The sequence below is a fragment of the Poecile atricapillus genome, chromosome W (assembly GCF_030490865.1).
Source record: "Poecile atricapillus isolate bPoeAtr1 chromosome W, bPoeAtr1.hap1, whole genome shotgun sequence".
NCBI classification, from domain to species: Eukaryota; Metazoa; Chordata; class Aves; order Passeriformes; family Paridae; genus Poecile; species Poecile atricapillus.
In genome coordinates, this window is record NC_081288.1 from 27,162,892 (window position 1) to 27,184,445 (window position 21,554).

Below are 21,554 nucleotides of genomic sequence, written 5' to 3' on the forward strand. Positions count from 1 at the left end.
AATTACTTAAATGATGCTTGTGAATTGTTATTTCACAGCTTTATGAGATGTTCCTGCTCCCATCCCTTCTTTTTATTGGTTAGCAAAAGGCTGGGTAGATTTCTGTGCAATTCCCAGCTGAATCACCAGAGAAGGTCCATTTTCATCATGCATCAATTTGATTTCAAGCCCTGACAAACACCCAGCCTCAAGAAGGGAGAAAATATGTGATATACTTTATAAAAACAAAAAGTAAAAGGATTAAAACTCCTAATACATTTTGTTTTCCATATGAGCCCACTTCCCACAGTCCCCCTTATGAACATGCTTCTGCTGTGTGCTACCTACCACAGTCCAGACTGAGGGATATTTTTAATGCAAGGATTGACATGAATTTCAAGCAAAAGATCAAAATGGTACCTTTTCAGTTTTCTAAAGAATAGAGCTAATTAGCCTTTTTATCAAACTACACACATTTCCAAATTACTTAAATGGGAAATATACTGGTTTAATTAAGATTTCACAGGGAGAGACAGTTGCAAACACTTGGAACAGAGAAAGTGGGATGTTTATGAGGAAGGTGCTGTATGCTTTACAACACCCTATGTCTTTTTCTTGTTTGCACTTCAAATGGAGTCCATTTTTATCTGTCTATCTCCTACTGAGAGAGTCTGATTTTATCATGCATTTCAATGAAGCTATTAAAAAACTTCAATCATAAAATTCGTCTTTCCCTTTGTATGTTTCTCTCCCTGTCTCTCTCTCTCTCTCTCTGTGTCAGAGCGGCACTGTGACATTGGTTATATGGTGGGATACATTAATTTGATTTGCTTTACAAGTTGATTAGCTAATCCTCCTGCAATCAAGTCTTGCTTTACAAAAACCTTGTTACCCATGTTTTCCTTAGCTGTGTCCACAGATGGTTTGATTTTTGTAGGTCTGGGATTTTGATGTGTATGCCACACTTCCTTCTGTTTCTTTGTTTTTAGTAAACGGTGAAAACTTCACGAGTGACAGCTTGAAGGTCTATACACATACAAAAGGAACAACATGAACAATGCCAGCATACTCCTCCTCCTCACTTCAGGATCTCAGGAATATTTCAGAGGTGTAAAAAGAACGAACTAACTGATATAGCCTTACAATATCAGTATTTTGGTGGCAATATATCAAAATAGTTGAATCAATTAAAAGAAGGTATTAGCCTAAAAGATCTTCCTCTGAAAATTGAAAAAAAAAAAACAAAAAACAAAAAACAACAAAACCACAAACAAGCCAACAAACAAACAAAAATCCCCATCCTGAAATATGAAATTTGGTAGATGTCTACATTTAAGTAATATTCAACTTAAGCCATTGAGACTATAAAAGCCTGAAGCCTGGATATAGCCATGCATTAACTTCCAGTTTTTTGCTTTTGTATGTCAGTTAATGTCATACACATCATGCCATATAGATGGAGATGAACACTGTATAGGTCTTAGTGCTAGTGCAAAAGACATCAGCATTTGATTGTTGCATTCTGTGCCTCTGTTCTTGAGCCAGCTCCATGTGACTAATGCTACAATGGTGCATATGTAAACTGATTTTTAGTTTGCTGGTGAGATTGACATCTCTAATGCAAAAAAAAAAAAAAAATTTTGGCTGAATAGCTAAGAGTATTTCATCTTGAGCCAAATGGAAAGTTGTGCTTTGCCCAAAAGCATTTTTTATTGTTTAATGGTTTTTTACTTTTTTATTCAAATCAAAGTAAATTGTGAGCTAGAGTGCTGTTTTTACCTGGAAAATCAGAACATTTCAGTACTTCCATTGGAAGTACTTAAACTATTAAAAATGGTAAAAAGAGTAATTTAATAGCCATTACAAAACACCTTAATTGGTCTCTAACTTTTGAACATTTTGAAGATGTAATTAAGAATACTTTTTTCAATACTAGATCGTTCAATATTATCAATAAAGTTTTGCCCATTTCAGTTTGTAACACCTTTGCTCTTTTGAAGAACACAGATGGAACCTCAGCAACCTGGCTGCTTGCTCTAAAAAGTCAACAGTAATTAGGAGTTAAAGGTTGGGGCTTTTTGTGCTGCCTTTGAGAAATGGGCTGCAAAAAGCACAGACCATTTGGCCAGGCTCTGAACCATATCCAAGGAAATGGTGCAAAGAAAAGTGGCTTCAAGAACTCAGAGCCGTGTGGATCTCACTGGCTCAGGAACTCAGTAATTTATGAATCTATTTCAGCTGCAGCAAATGGCCCTTTCACAGCTTTCAGCTACCCAGCAGAATTTAGATGATGTTTTTAGGCTGCGATTTTAAGAGGTCCTAGACTGGTGGCTGCAGGGGGAAACTTCACTTGATGTCAACTTCTTTTTGTTTCCTCTGAAAAGCCTCATGTTAACAACTGCAGGCACCACACCAGGCAGGGCCAGGGCAGGGGCTGACGTTTCCTAAGGCAGATTTCTGCTCTCCCGTAGCAATCATTTTTCCAACCACCCATGGTCCTTCTCCCTCTGGGGCCCTGCTGACCCCTGGCAGGCCTCGGGCTGCCTTCAAGAGGAGGGACTGGAGCTCAGACAGCAGAGAAGGAAAGATGGGAGGGAAATTGCCATTCAGAGGCCACCCCAATACACTCCTGGTAGCAACCAAATCGATGCAACAACTAAATAAGCAAATGTGCCTTTTCTGTGTTCTTGTAGGAATCACATTTTTATAGCTCTTTTTCTCACAGCTTGAAGACAGCCCCCTGGTTCACACTTATTGCAGAATCTGGTGAAATCCTGGTTTCTCTCTCACATCAACTCCCTCTCGGCCTGTGCCTACACAGGCACAAAATGATCCTTGCGTTTGCCTGCGTTTGCTTACGGACATCCAAGCTTAGGGGTGCCCTGTGCATATACACTCATAGACTCTGTCACGTCACAGGGGATGGGTGGCAGGAGAGGTGCTCCACAAATTCACCTGCTGATGGCTTATGGCCACTGCTGTGCCCCCATAACAGAGAGGAGGACACATTTTAGGACACCTGTGATGGATTGCTCTTGGGGATCACTGCTAATATCTGAAGGGGCCAGTGCTTTCCAGACAGATATATTAACTAACTGAACATTCAGCAAGTTGTGAGGTGCCCCAGCACAGCTGTAGCATTCAGAGAAACCGCTCTCAAGCAGTTTCCCTCACAGTAAGAGTAAAACCACACCAAGCTGAGTCCCATACCCGGCTCAATAAGCTGCTGTGACTGTGAGTTCCTGTGTGGTTTGCACTCTGCCAGCTCGATTGGCTGCGCTTCACGAGGGAGAGGCTGAGATGCTGAGCCGGGGATTTGTGTGTCCCGCATGGCCCCGCAGACTTTGGTCCTTGCTAAGCATTTGTGCTGAAGACAGGTTGTTATGAGACTCGTGCCATTCCCCCACTGTTTTGTCCCACCACAGATCCTGAAAGACCAGAGTGTAACTACCTGCTGCAAAGGTACAGATCTGCTTGGGTGCTTGCTTCTTTTGCTCTGAAGTTTTAGGGGTAGATGCATTGGCTAAATTAGCATTGCATTTTCTACAGAGTTAAACATGGGCTGATCTGCAAGGCTTGAGAGTCTGTGTTTTCTTTTCCATTACAGGTGCATCAGGTTTTTCTTCTTGTCAGTGGGGGATCAGGACTGTGCTCAGGAGGAGTGTATTTATTGGAACAGAGGAAAGAAAATAATGAGTGGGATTTTTTTTTTTTTTTTTATTAATCACAAGCACAGGGCAAAGAAATAACCAGTTTTCCCTGAAAATTTAAGGTTTCTCTAGCAGAGATCTGACTATTGTGTCTCTGAGACACCCATTGTGATCATACTGAAAGGGGCAAGATGCCTAGAAAGAAAAATGCTTCTGGGAACTGGAGATATGGCATTGTTGACCCTCCTTTTGTTCAAAACCAGGGCTCTGCTGCCCAAGTAAGCTGTTTTCCTGATCTCTTATGTCTTCTGTGAAATGTAGTGGTTTCTCAAGGGGTCAGACATGAGTATAACTTTTCCTCAATTGTTTTTTAATGTTGTTGTAAAGCTTTTTGATGCATTGTAAGTATAACATGCAATATAGTTATGAAACACATCTTTAGACTGCAGTGCTATAGAGCTGCATGCAAGGTCTTGCATGTGTTTCATGTGTATTTTTCTGCATAATACTGGCCTTGTAGAAGCAAAAGGACATTAGTCTCCAAGACATGAGTTAGTAGCATCCTATCACTACAACATTTTTGTAGAAAAAATTATAATATAAACTCTCTTCAGCAGCAGCAGTAGAGCCTGTCACATTTATAATTGTCTGGTTTAAGGAAGGTTTAAAAATAATTGAGTTTTTAGTGAAAGGGCATGGCAGGAGGAACTGGGCTTTGGGATGAGAAAGAGTTGCCTACCGGTTACATTTTGGCACAGAAGTTCGTAGGTGATGCAGCCAACAGTGCCATCATCCACCTGAAAGTGGAAAAGAGAGAAACTCATACTTTAGCCTCTGCTCCCAGGATTCTGAACAGGAAAAAATCTTTGGCTCTGGCTATCATGTGATGGCAAAATGAGTTGTGGAACAGTTAGGGGGGAAACCTGTTTCCTTAGCACTGGCTCAGTGAACAAATGCATTGCTCTTGCAGTGAAGCAATTTTTTTACTTTGCTATTTAGTAAAATTTATTTCTATTTCATTCTTGTATTCAAACTTGACAATCCCACGGATAAGAGATTAGGCACAAACAAGCACTGTCATTGCCGTTTTTATCAGGAAAGCAGAATAACCTGGAGATGGATGGATATGCACTGTGAAATGCACACAGCTATATTTAGCTTAGTTTTGTTGTCTACATTTTGGATTTACTTTCATCTCTTCCACACCCTTCTGCACACATCTCCTAAAATTGTTAAGACTGACGGATCTGCCTGGGCAAAACAGGCAACTTTCAGAAAAACAGGGCTCGGCTGCTCAAGTAGGCTGTTTGTCCTGATCTCTTACGCCTTCTTACTTTAGTTTGCATAAGGTATAGCAAGTCTGCAAGCTTGTCTGATTTCTGTAAGTTATAGCCATTACTCTAGTAAGAGACATCACTTTCCTCTTCAAACTTTGTCTTCCTTTACCTGGTTACATGGAATTTCTTTCTTTTCCCCTGATGATTACACTTACTCTTGCAACCATACACCAATGCCCTCCGTTTTTGCTGATTCAAGGGCCAACAGTGCAGCTGTAATGTCCTTTGCACGATGTTGCACTTTGCTTTCCCAATCAACTTCCAGCTTGACAGCAGCTCTCTTTAGCCACAAGCAATATCTGGAAGTTTGGCAGGCAAGAGGTTGCTATTAAGCTACAGAGCTGGAACTACTGCTGTAGGCAGTCTCTTTTGGTTTATTTTTATTGTCTGATGCAGTGAAAATGATCTTCATTCTCTTCCCTATGTTTCTTCCCTTAACGCTATTTTCACTTGAAATTCTCCTCTTAGTGGAGCTGTAAGATAGATATGTACATATATATATATATGTGTGTGTGTGTGTGTGTGTATGTATATATACACACACAGAACATAAAATACACTCATTGGCAAGTTCAGTCTCTGGTATTAGTCAGAAGAATCTACCCACTGTGGCTGACAAAACGCCACATGTTTGACAAGTAAGGAAGTATTGCTACCAACAGTTGATACGGCCAGGTCTTTGGGGCTTATTTTAGTTTATTTAGGTTTTTATAATATAATAAGGTCCTGATTTTATCTACCTTTCTTCCTCATCTCCAGAGTCTGGTTTTGGTCTAAGAAGAATGTACCAATTCTGTCTTTTTTCAGTTCCTCAAATTGCTATATAGAATCATAGAATCACTAAGGTTGGAGAATCCTCCTGAAATTGAGTCTGACCATTAACCCGGCACTGCCATGTTCACTTCTAAGCCGTGTCCCAAAGTGCCACATGTATACTCAATATAATGATGGCAACACTCTTGATCTAAAGCTCAGGGCTGCCTACCAGCCATATCCCTGTCAGCACAAATGTTATGCATAAGTCCCTTGATATCTTTCAAAAGTCTTTATTTTGTAGCTCCCTTGAAGGAGTCCTCAGCATCTTTTTAGCTTTCCACCAGTCTTTGTATATTTGGCCAGCAAGAAAGGAAGTATATTACCATCAGTAACTTTGTCTTCCCTGCCCAAGCCTTTCATCTTAATGTCTGCACACATTTTGGCCTATTGATGGGCATTTTGCCCAGCCTTTAAGACAGGTGAGTGTGAATGATCTCACTTTATAGTCAGGCCCACATACATGAGTGTGATGACACTGAGATGACAGAAGCACTTAAGCTGTACCAGCCTAACTTGACAATCTGCAAAAATAAACTGCTGCCCTGAGAAGGCGATATTATGGGTTTTGGCACCCCATTCCATTTAAATATCTTAATGTGTGGCCACACTGCACTTTTTACATGTGTCCTACAGTATAGGGAGGTGAAGTGACTTGCCCAGGAAGGCACAGCAAATCTTTAACTGAGCTGGACTTTGAAAATGGATTCCTACTCTTCTCACCACTAAACAAGGCTCACTTGTTTCTGCATTTTATTTAGTGACAATTTAATTTTACATATTATTTCAAATGAGCGCTTTTTTTAGAGGCAGGGAGGGAAAGAGACTCGCACAAACGTGAATAGAATTGGTAGAGACATCAGCTAGGCTGGCAAAAGTGTGTACTGTAATTTTCATGGTTCAAGACACAAACTAATTCCCATGGTACAGCCTTTCTAAGGGACTGATATTTTACTCAAATGCTTCTGATGTTTGAGCACTGCTGTCCCGGGGATGTTGAACTTACCCCACTGGGTATTCTGTCGGAGAGGAAGGATGTCTTTCTTTTCTTCTGACTTTTGCCCAGAATGCTCTCTCTGAAGCATAGTTGCTGTCTGCTATTTCTAGAAGGATTTCAGATACATGAGAATGAAAAAAAAAAAAGTTTTGGAAGGGTCTGAATTCTTCCTGTAGCCTTTTATTTTTTTTAAATTGTTCTACTAATTGGAGAACCATGCTAAAGTACCTCTTAAATAATATCTAAGTAGGAGGGACTAGTCTTTGAGGAATAAGCTTGCTAAGAATTACCCTGGCACTAAAATCAGAGGTCAGTACTGCAAAATATTATGAGGTAAAATAAAATTAGTCAAATACCTAAATGAACATCACGTGCTAAGACATGATGAAATTCTTTCTTACCTCTCTTGGATCTCTAAGATCCATCCTTCCTTTCTCTCCCAGCTCATTCTGTTTTTATAAATGGCTTTATATTTTTGGAGCAATGTACAGTACTAATAACATGCCATTTTTTTTTGCCCCTGAGGCACTGTATACCTTACATTCTCTAGTCTTTCTTTTCCAGTTCCCCAGTTTTTTTATTTTTATTATCTCATCATGAAAAATCCACCATTAACTTGTAGAGTACAAACTTAAACCCTCAGAACTCTGTCATTCCTTTTTTATTTTTAAAATCTAGCAACATAAATAACATCATGTTTCCAGGTCAGAGGCACTCTGAGATACAGCTGAGTTCTGGCACAGGAGAAACTCTCCATAATTTTGCAATCTAAACAGGGATTATCTTAGAATATGGAACAACTTCTGAAATTGTCTGTGTGCATAAATGGGCTCTGAAAATTGTTTTTCATGCAATGTGTAGAGTGCCTAAAGCCAGGACACTGAGGCTTCTCTCTCACTGTTTGTACATGGCACTTGCTGTACCACATCAGACTGTCACAGCCAGTACACTTCTCTACTAGTGGTCAAAAATACTAATTCTGAGAAAGGTGACCGAACCCTCTATGAACCAAGCGTGCAGAGCTCCACACTGGGATGGAAGAAATGCTTTCTAATTCTGTCAGGGAGATTAGTTTATAGTTTCAAGTGGTATTATCAAGTTTCAAGCTGTATTGTCATTACACTGCTTGGACTGCACTTTCTTGATAATTCTAATAGTGTAATTATCTAATCTCAGATCTCTGAGATTAAATCTATCAAAACAAAAAAAAACCTCACAATTACCTCAGTTCTCAAAGAAAACTGAGTCTAGTCTGTAAACACTTTCTCATCTTAGACAGAAGATTAATCTTAATTCATTGAAGCTGTCAAGTACTTCTACATTCTTAGAAGGGGATGAATGTCAGGCAATATTGCATTGCAAAAATTTACATCAGCTCGTCACTATCATGTTATTACCTTCAGCAGAGGCCGTGTGCAGCACTTGCATCCTTTGCCCACTGGTTTGACATAGCATATATTGCTGTGTCCTGTACCCCAAGTAATGACAGCTGTACTATGAGCCTAAAAGGTTTAACACTTCTCCATTTGTTGTAATGAGCCCATTCAATAATGAAAACCTCTGGATGTTTGTGTTGTCAGATGAGCTTTAAACGATCTTCAAGAAAATATTTTCCCTTTCCCACGACATCCCAGCAAGGCAGTTCTCAGTGGGGCTGACACTGCTGAGGGGCTGAAACACCCACAGAGAGTTTCCCCATTCCAAGCAGCAGCTGCTTCCCTCTGTTTCCAGCAGAAGTGAAGCCAGCTGCTCCTGCTGGAGGATGGTGGAGGTTCTACTGTCTACTCAGAAGCTCTGTGTGAAGTGACGAGCATTTTGAAAGGATCATTCCAACTATGGGCAGCTCAGGTGTCTTGAAAGCTGCATTTGTAGCATCATCTGAAGTAATAAATCAAACCCTGAGGTGTTTTTGAAGGGAAAAAATTTAATATAAAGTATCATAAAGGTAAAAAATAAAACTTCGGAAAAAATCTTTGCGTATTGTCTACAAAAGATTTCTGTGATCTTTAAGTAGAATAAAAATCTGGATTAATTATTCCTTTATTGTGGCTATAAAAACAACTAAAATATTACACTCAAAGTACCAAGTTGCTTTAAAAACTCATATTTAAGGATAATTTTACTTAGTAAATTAATTAATGGATTTATATGTCACGTCTCAGGAAATTCATTATGTGCCCAAACAGCTGATGCTGTAATACTTAATGAAAGCTGTGCTTCTCATACATAGCAAAACCACTGAATCTGTATTTTAAGTTCAAAACTCAGGTCAGCTGAAGGTACACAGACATGGAAAGTACCTGCATAGTACATACTAATTAATTTTTATTTTTATTTTCTAACTAGTTTTCAACATTGTTCTGACTGTTCCCCTTGACTGTTGAAGTCACTGGAGCAAACAAGGTTGAAGCAAGCACAAGATGATGTCTGTAGAAATGAATCATTCATTAATAATTGCAAATGTGGAATGGGTTTAGAAATATTTTCTTAAATCTCCAGGGCTTTTGAGGGTCAGTTATTTAAGCATCCTGAGCTTTATTATTAATTAGTTCTTTTACAGAAGAGCTTCAACTGACTTTCAAACGCTGTTGACATTGGAGGCTCTGTACTCCTAGAGATTATATCTTCATTGCCAAAAACAAGCAGTGTGTAATAGTCAAGTGGTTTACTCCAGGTGTATTGCTCTGTATGGAATCTTAGGGAAGGAAAGGCACAGGTGATTTCATGGCATTGTAGCTAGCTGTGGCCAATGCAATATGCCACCTTGGAGGTGCACCTCTAACAGCTAGGTAATAATTCCACTGGGAGTTTAACAAGCAGTAGTTGGCCTGATGTAAAAAAAGAAAACAGAAAAGCAGCTGAACAAATCAGTTCTTGAGATGCAGGCAAAGTCATAGCAGAAGAAAACCCAGGCCTCAGAAAGCTCTTTCTAAAGAGAGGGGCAAAGGAAGAGTGGGAAGTAGAAGGGAAGAAAGATGAAGGGATGTTTGGATGAGGACCTCTCCCAGTGTTATCTCAGAGCAGTTGTTTCAGTACTCCAGAAAAAAAATTCCTTTTTCTGGCTTGATTTCTGTCTCTCTGGTAGTGCCTCTCCACACCTGCTTTTAAGTGTCTCACGGTAATAAGTCATCAGGGCACCACCCTTAACTGAAGGATCCTTTGCTCTCCACAGCCAGCTAAACAGATTTTACCATTCCTTGCATACCTGGACACTGGGAATGGTAGCACACTTGTAGCCACTGCTTCGAGTTTTCTAAACACTTTGTGATTTCAGCTGGTAATTTCAGGGAGATTTCTGAGGAAAACCTCCATGCTTTAGGAGGTGGTTTTAGTGACTCAAACAGAGTCAAGCCTTTTTCTCTGAGTCAATACTGAGTGATGTGCTCGAGCACATTTCTTACACACAAGACCCACAACTGTAGGTTGATTGCCTGTGGTCATCAATTATCCTTCATCTAATTGCATAAGCCTAAAGGCATCTTGCCCTGATAACCCAGGCAGGTCAGTTTGATTACAGTTTGCCTTCTGCATATCTGACATTTCAATTTTAATTGGGCAGTTGTTGCTTCTGCTCCTAACCTGCTGTGCACTGCTGAAAAGCACTGGAGGATGGATTTAATTGTTAGGTGAAGGGACAAATAGAGTCAGAGAAAGCAGCAGCCAAACTAGAGGTGCCCCCTAGGGTAAGGCTGGGGTCAAAGGACGCAGTCATCATATTTCAACATTCAGACTTACCAGTTCAGCTAACCCATACCAGACATGTCCAAAGAAGTGTTATTTTCAGTGAGGCTGCAGGAAAAAAACACCAGAGCTCATAACAGGGCTTCTTAATTAAGGTGCTGGGTAGTTTTAGCAAGTGAAGGCAAAGGAAGAGCTGTAATTCTTTAAGACACCAGGGAGAAGCTATACAGCAGAGTGTGGTCCGTGTCTAGTACTGCTGCATCCCCACCCCGATGGAGTCTATCAGGATACCAGATACACAAAGTGAGTCTGAATAGAATTGATGATTTGTGAAATGCATTGGGAATCTCTTGGAATGAACAGTGGTTATTTTCCTAATGAATTACTGCTGTTTTGAACAGTTTTGTTTGTATGTTTAATTTTTTTGCTTGAAACAGTTTTTAGTTCTGACCAGAATGTTCTTTTGAAATGTTATTTTCCTTTCCAATCTAAATGCTGGCATGATAGTTTCAGGAAATGCTTTTGAATGCATCATGTTCTGCTCTGCAATCTTGGATGCTTCATTGACTCAAGCTTTGGAAGGGCTGAGCATCCACCGCTTTCCTTTCTACATTGCAGAGATGAGCAAAGTCCAATCACCAAAGGACAGAGCAACCAAGAAAACAGTATTCCAAAATTCAGTGAACTCTTTGGGGATATTTGTGGATTAGCTTCTTCTGCAAATATGATAATTTTATTAAGTATAATCGTTTTTGTAAAGCTAAACTAAAAAACAAGGCTCATCTGTCAAGATGAAAGAGACAGCCTACCATAATCAAATACAGCAAGATATGCAGTAGTAATGAATCTGAACATTGTAGTCCTTAAATCTGAATGCAAGTAAAGCAGATACAAGTACAAGAAACTGATAGAGACTAGAGCAGAAAATGGAAGTTCAGTGAGCATAATAGGGGTTTGATTTTTTTTTCTTAATTTTTTTTTTTTTTGTATGGAAGCAAAATTGCAGTGTTGATAAAGTTTTTAGATGTACTCCATTTGGAAAAAATTAATCTCATTCATCGTGGAAGTAATCACATTAATCCCTGTTTTGCTTGGTTAAATCTCCCTGTAGCGGTGCACAAGCCTTGTTTAAGTCTTGTGACGAGTAATTCCTGCCACTGGCAGTTTTCTCACTGCACAGACAGTGAGAAAAGCCTTGCCATGTTCAAAATGAACCTTGAAGGACAAGAACTGCACAGTTCCTACAGTTTCTGACTCTCAAAACCTTCTTCTGCAGACTTCCTAAGTATTTAGAAGAGGAACACCTTCTTGAAGGCTGTATGAGGTACATGACATACAGTGTTTTCCACCGTGCCTAGTAAAGTAACCATTTTTTCCAGTTTGGAATTTTCCCATTCTTTCCTCTTTTGCATTGCTTCCTGAATTCCATCTACAAATAATCAGATTTTTGAAAGTATGTAATGAGGGTCTTCAGCACATAGAATTCAGGAAATTATTGTAATGATAGCCTCATTTTAGTGTGTGTTTTGATAATATGTGCTTTATAATTGGAGTCTAAAACTGCAGTCAGTACCATCTTATGAATGCATATTGAAAGGAAATCTCAAATAATTTAATGCAAGCTTTTTGCCTAAATGATTTCCATATGTCTTTAATCTAGGCATGTATATGATTTATATCACTGCCTGAACGAGACTTGTGTTTCATTAGAGCAGTCACTGTAGAAAGATGAGGTTACATTCTCATTTTGTGTGATTTCAAAATTAACCCTGCTGTGGGCAGGGGCTTGGGCTGCAGGATCGCCACAAATCCCTTTTAATCTACTTATTGTAGGATTCTATAGACAGCTCTGACCCACTGGGTTTCGTTACAGAGCACCGTATGGAAAAATGCCATTTGCTTCAAGTGATTTGCCTTATGGATAGGAAAGACAGTGACAGGCTAAGGAGAAAAGATGTAACACAATAAGTAGTCTAACAAACTATTTAATTTTTTTTTGTGTGTGTGTGTGTGTGTGTGTGGTTTGGTTTTTTTTTGTTTTCATCTCTTCCTCGTGAGATGATCCTTAGATGACAACACTGATATCAGCAGAGTGTATTCTGGAGCATGTCTTGTAGGAACAACTGTGCATGATGTTTTATTGTGTTGTGGAATAGCTCATTTTCCTCCCTTCATAGACCATAATGTGATGTCGAATGCAACACCTGGCCTCTTTAAATGTGTACACATTGGTGTCTCAGTCTTAGAAGAAAATCAAGGTAAAACAATCATACTCATGCTTCAGTGAGTTGGTAGGACCAAAGCCAGTTCTCAGGGAATCTGTGAGCTGTTGTAGATCATGTTGTGCCTCTGCCCAGATTACCTAAGCGATGATATCCTCAGCACACCTGGAGTTCCCACTGCTGTTCAAGACCCTCGTGGGTTTTACAAAGACCTTCGGCGTGGAGTTTCCCCTAATTGCATCACAAGTTCTAGTGCTTGCTAGACCTTTTCCTCAAGAAGTGTGCCTTGGACTTACTAATAAAAATTGGATTTTCACCTCACTCCATTTTATCTTCTGTACAAAGCCAATACAAGCACAGTGGGTAAATTGGAGCTGCAATAATATGCCTGCAATTGCCAGCCAAACAAATCTAAGAGAACATTTTCTCTAAACTTTTTGAACTGGAATTGCACTCGCTACTTAATGGGACATAATCTGCAATGACTTGGTCCAACATTTAGGCTCTCAGATAATGAAGCTTACAAGGCTTAATACGAATACAAACGTCATGGACGTGCACTTTTGTTTTCATTAAAGCACTTTTACTTGGAGATTTAACTACGCTCCTCAGTGGTTTGTATGCAAACTGTGTCACTGAGCAAAAATGACTGAAACTGAGAGAGACAATGTCCATTCTGTATTCTCTCCCCAAGGTTAATTGAGTGTGCTATCAATAACTTGCAGAATAGTGGGGGGGCATCTACAGTGGAATACTTTGAGAGGTTGCCATCTATTCTTTCCATGGAAGTCTTTAAGGAGATGGTTCACTGCTAATGATGTTTGGCAAATGAATAAATTCCAGCTTCAGCTGACACCTTCTCATGGATGGGGGTGTTCCTTGTCACCCCCATGCACACAGCACACATAGCTACCCTTCAAGTGTACACAGACCAGCTCGTTCATCTTTGTATTTGCTAAAGAAAACACAACACACATCACCTGAAGTATGCTCATGGGACCTTTATTCCTCTCTTCAGGCACACTGCCAATGAACATCTTTCCTTTATATTCAGTTCCCTAGAGATAACTCAGGTTCAAACATAACTTTTGCTGAGATGTGTTCAGGCTTGCATGTAGAATGCCTGCTCCTGTATGAAGGCACAGGAGGCACTTCACATGATGCTGTGTTCCCCCACTCATGCATGTAATCTCTCACTCTCACACACATGCAGTCTGCTGTGTTCCATGCATGTGTTATAGCAAACACTTTAAATCTCTTTCTTACCATCCTGCTTAATATGCAAATGTGAATAGCACATCAAGATTAGAAATAAATGTAGCAGAATGACTTCAGTCAACCTGAAATGTCGAATGACTCATTCACACCCTTTGCACAGTGTTCCCTTTTTGCCACATGCAATCTATTGAATAGTCTGAAGGCTGTGTGGCTCCCTGCTGCAGAGCAGCAATTGATTACTTGCTCACAGAGGGACTGGGACCATGATTATTTCTGCAGGATGTACAAGGGTTATGCAGAGAGGCTCCAATGAACCTCCTTGCCATGGCAGTGCCCATGCTGTGGGAAGGGGAAATGTAGGATGTCAGACTTGATCTGCCTATAAGGAACTTTTTTGTGCTTAATTAGGTTTCAGTCTAAATGTTAGTTCAGTAACCAATATTCTTACATTATGGTATGACCTGGTTTTATTCCAGATAATAAGAACCCGTTCCAATTTGATATAATTCGACTTTGGATTAAGATAAACAAGAATGAGTTGTACCTAATTCGGAGTAAAAATGTCTACATGTTAAATCATTCAGGAACTGCTGCTGCACTTTAATTTCAGAGGTATCATAATCCAAGTGAACTAAAAAATACATTGACAAACATGAAATATGTTCCACACTTCCACTTAAAATGGTACAATCACTGTGCAGAGAAAACCCCAGGAATAGTAACAAGCTGGCATTCACACATCTTATAATGAGAAGAAAAGTTGGATTGACTGTTGCAGTTGCATCTTTATATGTATGAATTATTGTAATTGATTTCTTTTAAAACCCTTTCAGAACCATTCCCAAATGCAGATGCAAATGGCTGACTTTAATTTATAGAAATGAGGTTTTGTAGCACTCAGACCTTGTAAAAGAGGTTCTGTGTTTAAATGGAAGTTGAGCTGTGAAGACCCATTAAGCAGCAAAAATATAGTTAATACAACAAAGAGGCTCCAAAGGTAAATATGCAAGTGGGGCCATTATGCAATGAAGGTATTACAACTGTACTCATTATACCACAACACAGATTCCACTGGCAGCATTTCAATTTCTCTGTCCTTACCTAAATGTGTATCAGTTTGTCACTTCTTCTAAGAATAAAGGTGACTGAGCTGCAATTATGTGTAACATGTCCAAGATAAGAGGACCATTAAAACCAAGTAATTAGATTCCCCATGTTTGTGTTTACAATATCATAGCTAAATGTATATTGAACTAGGCTTTTGTATTTCATTCTTTTATAAAAGCACAAGAGGAGAGTAAAAACATACAAAGGAAAAGAGGCAAGGCAAACTTCACCCCACAAATTTTTCAGTCAAATGAAATTTTGTACAAAAATGGGTTTATGTTTAAAAGGACAAAGAAACTTTACTTTTTCTTACTGAACTAACTGTTGTTTTACCTTTGTGCAAAATCATGTCTGTTGGCACACAATCACACAGATTAATTTTAGTACTAGTGTTCCAGATTTTGCACAGTCATCTGTGATGGCAGGACTAATCACACACACACAAACAAACAAAAAAAAAATAGCAGTTTAATCACTGATCTTGCTCTTCTTCCCATTTTACACAAATTTTTATCAGCTGGTCTTATCAAAGAAACATGCAGTAGCTGATTGGAAACAGTATTTTGTACCCAGATGTATACACTAGCAGATTTTCATAGCATTTTCTTTCCATATCCCACTCAAATGTATTGCTCCAATACAAAGTCCAATATAAGATTAAAAACTATTTTTACTAGATTGGATTAATGCCTTAATGTAATGAATTCTGTGCTATGCCCAGAAATAAAGATATTTTAGCCTTCTGTTGCATCTTCCATCTTTTACATAGAAAAGAGGAGTTTCATAAATGCTGTGGAAATGGACCAATGACATAAGGTGAACTTGCTCCTATTTTAGCACAAATATTTACAGGTTTTTTTCCCTAGATTTCCATTTCACATTGCAAAGTGCCTGATAGCTTATAGACAAAGGAAATTTAACATTCACGTGCACATCCAGTGTGCATTCATATGACCTGCATGAACACCAGAATTCCTCAGCTCTTAGTTACAGGGCAAGATTTCGGATTTATAGAGCAGCATGCTGGAAACTATGTATTGTTGAATCCTCTCTTTGACAGTCAAAGCTGGAAATAATTAATCTTGAGTATTCTTTCCCATATTTTGAAACCCAAATACAAGGAAAGGACCTTGGAATAGCTAAGCACCTTGGAGTGTCTAATTGTAGATAGGTTTTATTGCCTGTGGTTGGTTGTTTTTAATCAAACCTGATACTACCAGATTCTTGTTTCTGTTTTTACTCTTTTGCTTTGGAAGTGACTTTTGAAAAGTCCTCCCTGGTAGAATATATGTGTGAAATATATCATCACTCTTCATCCCAGTCTCTTCTATGATCGATTTGAGAAGTATAATTCTCTGTCTGACTTTCAGCTAGCAGAATTCCCCGGAGCTGGTCACAGCTGGTGTGATTCAGAGAAGTTTTGAAGGTACTTCAAATTATACCAAAGACCAGTTTCAGGATAAGTAGTCACAGGATTTCACAGAGCCCAGACATGGCCTGATGCCCACTTGATCCCTCTTGACTGCAGTCTTTTACTAGAAGTAGATCTCAGAGGATAAAGATTGCAAAAAGGGCTGCACCCGCATAAAAGCAGGCGTATGTACATGTGCACAGATACCTGAACAAATTCAGAGGTGTCCATTTTGCTCTTTTTCTGCCCTGTATCCATTTATCCTTCAGTGAACCTTCAACATTAATGCAAATATGTTGGACACAGGCAGTTCATTGGTATATTGATATGGTGTATTGATCATAGTGGTCTGATGCAGCCCTAAATTTTATGAATTCATTAAGTGCAACAGAAGTATACAGAAGCTGATCCCTTGCTTGCATACACACAGGCACAGTGGGAACAGGGTTGGTTTTCTGATCACCACACACTTGCAGTGCACCATATATCAGTCAGTGCTGAAGCTTACCAAGAAAAGATGAGAAAAATTGAGAGGCAGTTAGCAAGATAAGGTACGAGGAGATTTAAAAGAAAGTAGCATAGAAGGAAGTGGCTACATTTTTCATACTTTAGTTGTTTGTCTGGAGGGCTTGAGAAGGAGCTGCTCGACAGTTGTGCTAAAAGAAACGATTCAAAGCATCTTCCCATCAGGCAGCATTCTTCAAGTGTCTGCTCTTGAGGAGCGGTCGGGGAAAATTCCTTCTGTAGGAAGCAGTTAATGGGGCTGCATTACCGACCCCTTATTGCTCTGTCTGATAGAGAGACAGCAGGCTCACTTTGGCAGCTCCAGAGCCCTGATCAGTTCAGATTAGGGGCCCATCATCTGTCTGGCTTAATCAGGCATGTTTAGATATATTAATCATGGTTAGAGGGGTGTAGTGCAGGAAGGGGGAAGAAATAAAGAGTGAGATTACTTTTCTCTAGCTTCAAATGGCAGCTTTGCAAATCCCACTGAGTCAAAAGGTGCTCATCAAAGGAAAATTTAAATTCTGGAAAGGAGTGTTTTGTTGAACACTCCAGCACTGGATTCAAATCACTGAAGTAGAGTCTCTTTCTTTCTCTCCTTTCTTTTCTCCGTCTCTCCTTGTCTTTACTGTCTTTACACACAGCAAAGAAGAAAATCAGCAGCTCCTGAAACCCACATTGATTTGGCGTGATATCCCCTGCTTAGCTTATCTGTAGGTCAAATTTTAAGTGTTATTTCAAAATTAGCCATCATCATAAGCCTTGACCTCTGACTCCAGTGTTCTTGTCATGTTGTCTTCCAGGGATGTACAGGGTACCACTGAAACAGCTTCTAGGACTTACTTTTGTAATTGTTAGTATTCAGAAGGGATGGTAATAAATTGTAAAGACTGGGAAGATGTTCTTTTTTTTAACAGTAGCAGTGATCACAGTAGCTTCTGTGTTTTAAAATTGGAATACTGTAAAGAAAAATTAGTACAAAGTATTATATAGTGAGATGTGCCAAATTTGCTGCTGTTGTACCTTACTATATTTAACAGATGATGATGGTGGAGATCAACTGATTAACACTTAAGAGGCTCTGAAACAGACCAGCAAAGAGAAGAAAGTTTTCTTAGACCTCTCTCAGTGGTGAGGAAGATGAGAAACTGGTCCTGCTGGAAGGAAGGAAGGTCCTGCTGGTGGAAGGCTCCAGACCAGAGGTCAGGCTACAGGATCTGTGGTCTTTTGCCCTGAGTAATTGGCCCTTTTTCATTCTTAGATGAGATAAATGTAGGGCAGCCATAGAAGATGTGCTGTGGTGAGGAAAGTATTCCATTCACCTTGTTCTGTAGTCTCCAGCCTTCACTGGGCTTGCAGATTCGTCCAGATTTCCAAGTGAAAAGTACAAATTGCTGTGTGGTGAACAGAGGCCTCCTTGGCAGTGAGCTGGATCTTCTTTGGTCCCAATAGCCAGTCCTTGAATCCCAGTTCATGGGCCCAGACTCGAAACTCTGACATGGAACACTACAGAACACAGCAGGCATGCTTTGGCTATGTGCACTCAGAGCAGCTGGCAACACAGAAGCTGTAAGGCACCTGTTCCTGTCTGGACTCCTGCGCAGCAGTGCAGCAGTTAAAGAAAATCTGTGGAAATACAGAAGAATTATTTGGTAGTGAAGAAAAATAAATCAAACATCCCTTTCTCTGTTGTAATCTCCTCCTTCCTCCTCCAGTACTGCAGTCGGTTCCATGACAGTTCAATTCTTGAGGTCTTGTAATTGCTGTCCAAATTATAATCTTGGGACGTCACAAAACTGGCTCAGTGTAATCACCATACAAATGAAGAAGGTAAAGAACCTGACTGGTTAGAATCAAGAAGCTGCTAGAGAGACACTAATAATTCAGAAGCAGGAATTATGGAGTAGGAGCCGTAGAAGAAAAAGTTGGCAGGTTTGAAAGGATTTGATGAAAATGGTAAATATCATCAAGTTCGCCAGTACTTCTTTAAAATCGGAAATTAAAGGATCCTCGCCATAAACTTCCAAAGAAAAATCTCTCAGAAGTGCAGAGATGCTCCTCAGCTGTAGGGGTTATCCTCGGAGATCAGTTTGCAGAATGATGGGAAGTGCTGTATGAATTAAGTAGCAAATTAACACTGTTGTTCAGGATTAAAGCCACACCTCCTCACAATAAATGGTGGTACATGGACAGGACCAGGCAGGAAAGCTGTACACTCTCCTGGTGGATAAACAGCCAGAGAATTAGAACAGTACTTTACAGGTAAAGCTTATTCCTGTAAGAGAATTGGTTTCAATTCAACCTTTAATTGAAATAATTGTACCACTTGACTACAGCTCAGTAGGCTGTAGTCACATCAGCTAAACTTTATGTGGATTGTGAGGGTGATGGTGACAAAATCAGCACTAGAATAGCAATAGCTTTGCAACTGATGCTGATGACTGAGCTTTTTGAAAAGCCTGGGACATGATCAAAGAGGACTTGTTGCAGGTGAGCAACAAGACACAGGGCTTTCAAGACAATTTCTGCTAACAGGAAGCACAGCAAACACATTGGGAAAGAGCCCTTCCCAGATCAGTTCATGGAGCTCTGCAGGGAAGCTTTTATAGCACCGAGGCTTCTGTGCACTCAGTCCTGAAAAAAAGAACTGCCCACTAACGACCTGTCACTGTGGACAGCCTGAGCAGCTGTTCGCAGGGAGCAAATCTGTGAGAGGATGAATTGCTCTGTGTGTAGCATATCTGAATGTGGGAACAGGAATAGATGGGAGATTGGGAAAGACTAGACAGCTTCCATTCATAATGTTCAGCTTTATGTGGATTTACAGTCCTGATGCTTCCAATTCCACAGTTGCTGAGTTACCACTTCCAATTACTTACAACAATTGAAATCTCCCTTGTTTCCACACTTTGACTTCTGTTTCCCTTGTTGACGGTCTTTCTTTCTGGAGGCAAACTATGAACATGGGGAAGCAGTTTATCCTGAGGGTAACAAAAGCTGGTCACTTAATTTTTCATATATTTTCAACTCAGAGTAGACAAAATATTTGATGTATATGTTTTGTTGGAAATAACCCTTTTTCCTTCTTCTTTGCTTTTTCTTTTCCCTTTGTTTTTTGCTGTTTTTTGGTTTTTTTCTGGCTACCTGCATGCTTCCCCAGAGAGAAACTGAAGTGAATAAAATTGTAAAAAAATCCTGGAAAAAGATTCTTCTCTTGAAAATTTCAGGCCAGCAAGAAATTACTAAAATTTTGTGAGACAGTGCATTCTTGGGCAGTTTTCAGACATGTTTGCAGATGCATCTATTTTGGGTCACTCACCTGAGTGCAAAAGCAGGTGTAAGTTTATCTGCATCAAGCTTTTTAAATCCAGGTCTTCTCAGACTGTATAATAGCCATGGTTTGGCCATCCTGTCTGGATTGTGTGAGTAGTAGATAATGACAAAGAAGGCTGCAGCAGGTAGTTGTGGAATAACCTGTCTGCCTGGGCTGGGTTTTACTCAATTGTCTATAGAGACTGGCTAAAACGCAGATGCATGGAGTCTGATGTCCTTCCCATTGGGTTTGTTTCCATTACTTACGGCTGAAGTATCTGGATGTTTCTTCGTATTTTTCAACATAGTTGTGATAGATGTATTCTGCAAGGTGAAGAGGTTAATGTGTTACTGTAACTGTGACAAAGGAGGAATATATAGAAATGGAGAAGAAAGAAAAGAGAGTTATTTCTTATTCTGTCCTATTTCCTATCCTTTTTCAGTGTTGGGAGCTTGCCAGTATTGACTGTTTTGTTTATAGTATAGAAAGCCACATCTCTTATGGCTTGACATTTAATAGATTTAATATTATAATTCAGTAGTTCTGGATACATAACAGGAATCCATGCAGTGTTTTGTGACATTGTCAGGCAGCAAGCATGAGTGACAAGTCACCAGCAGAGCTCTTGCTGGGGGGCCCATTAGATCACATCATGGAAGAAAACAGAGAAATTAGGTCGTTCCAGTGTGTAACGTAATGCAATCTGTCATGCCTTTCACAGACCACAAAAAAGAACAGAGCTTAAACCCAAGAAGATTGTGAGGATTGGTGTCCTACCTTCCTGCACAGAAATTTATATTTCTCGTGTATTGATAGCCACACCTAAGACTTCTCACAACATGGCAAGAGTTAACTGCCATACTCTTCCTTTAGCCCCCTGCCTTCTGAACCTGTATATTTTTTCAGAAAATATATTCAAGATCATCCTGTTCAGAAGGAGTTTTCACTGTATCTACCCCTGACTGCTCTGAGTGCTTCAAAATTTTCACGCTACCCCTGTTTTAACTTACAGATATTCCAGTGAGGTTACTGCCTCCCCAAAAGGTGGTGTGTGCTTGTGTATGGACTACCACCTACCAGCCTGCTGCTGGACCAGTCCTCTTGGCACGTTCTGGTGTGTTTTGGTGAAGTGCCACAGATCCTAAGGATTAATTGGGTCAGGTTAAAGTTACACACAGTCCATGATGCTGTACCCAGCAGCAGCTGTTTGGGGAAGGAGAGTGAGAGCAGGACACGTACATGTCACAGCTTCTTTCTCTACTGCCTCCCAGATTCTGACACTCTTGGAATGAACTCCTAGTGCTTAAGTTATGAGACATTAT

The 21,554-nt window shown here is 39.8% G+C and overlaps 1 protein-coding gene across 1 annotated transcript in view; it reads left to right on the forward strand.

Moving 5' to 3' along the window:
- The first annotated feature begins 3,315 nt into the window (after positions 1–3,315).
- Positions 3,316–21,554, forward strand: part of LOC131591857 (GRB2-related adapter protein 2-like) — a 38,543-nt gene continuing 20,304 nt past the window's right edge. The window contains exon 1 of the mRNA XM_058862957.1: positions 3,316–3,441. The gene's annotated coding sequence lies outside the window, so the exon portion shown is untranslated. The remainder of the gene's footprint in view (positions 3,442–21,554) is intronic.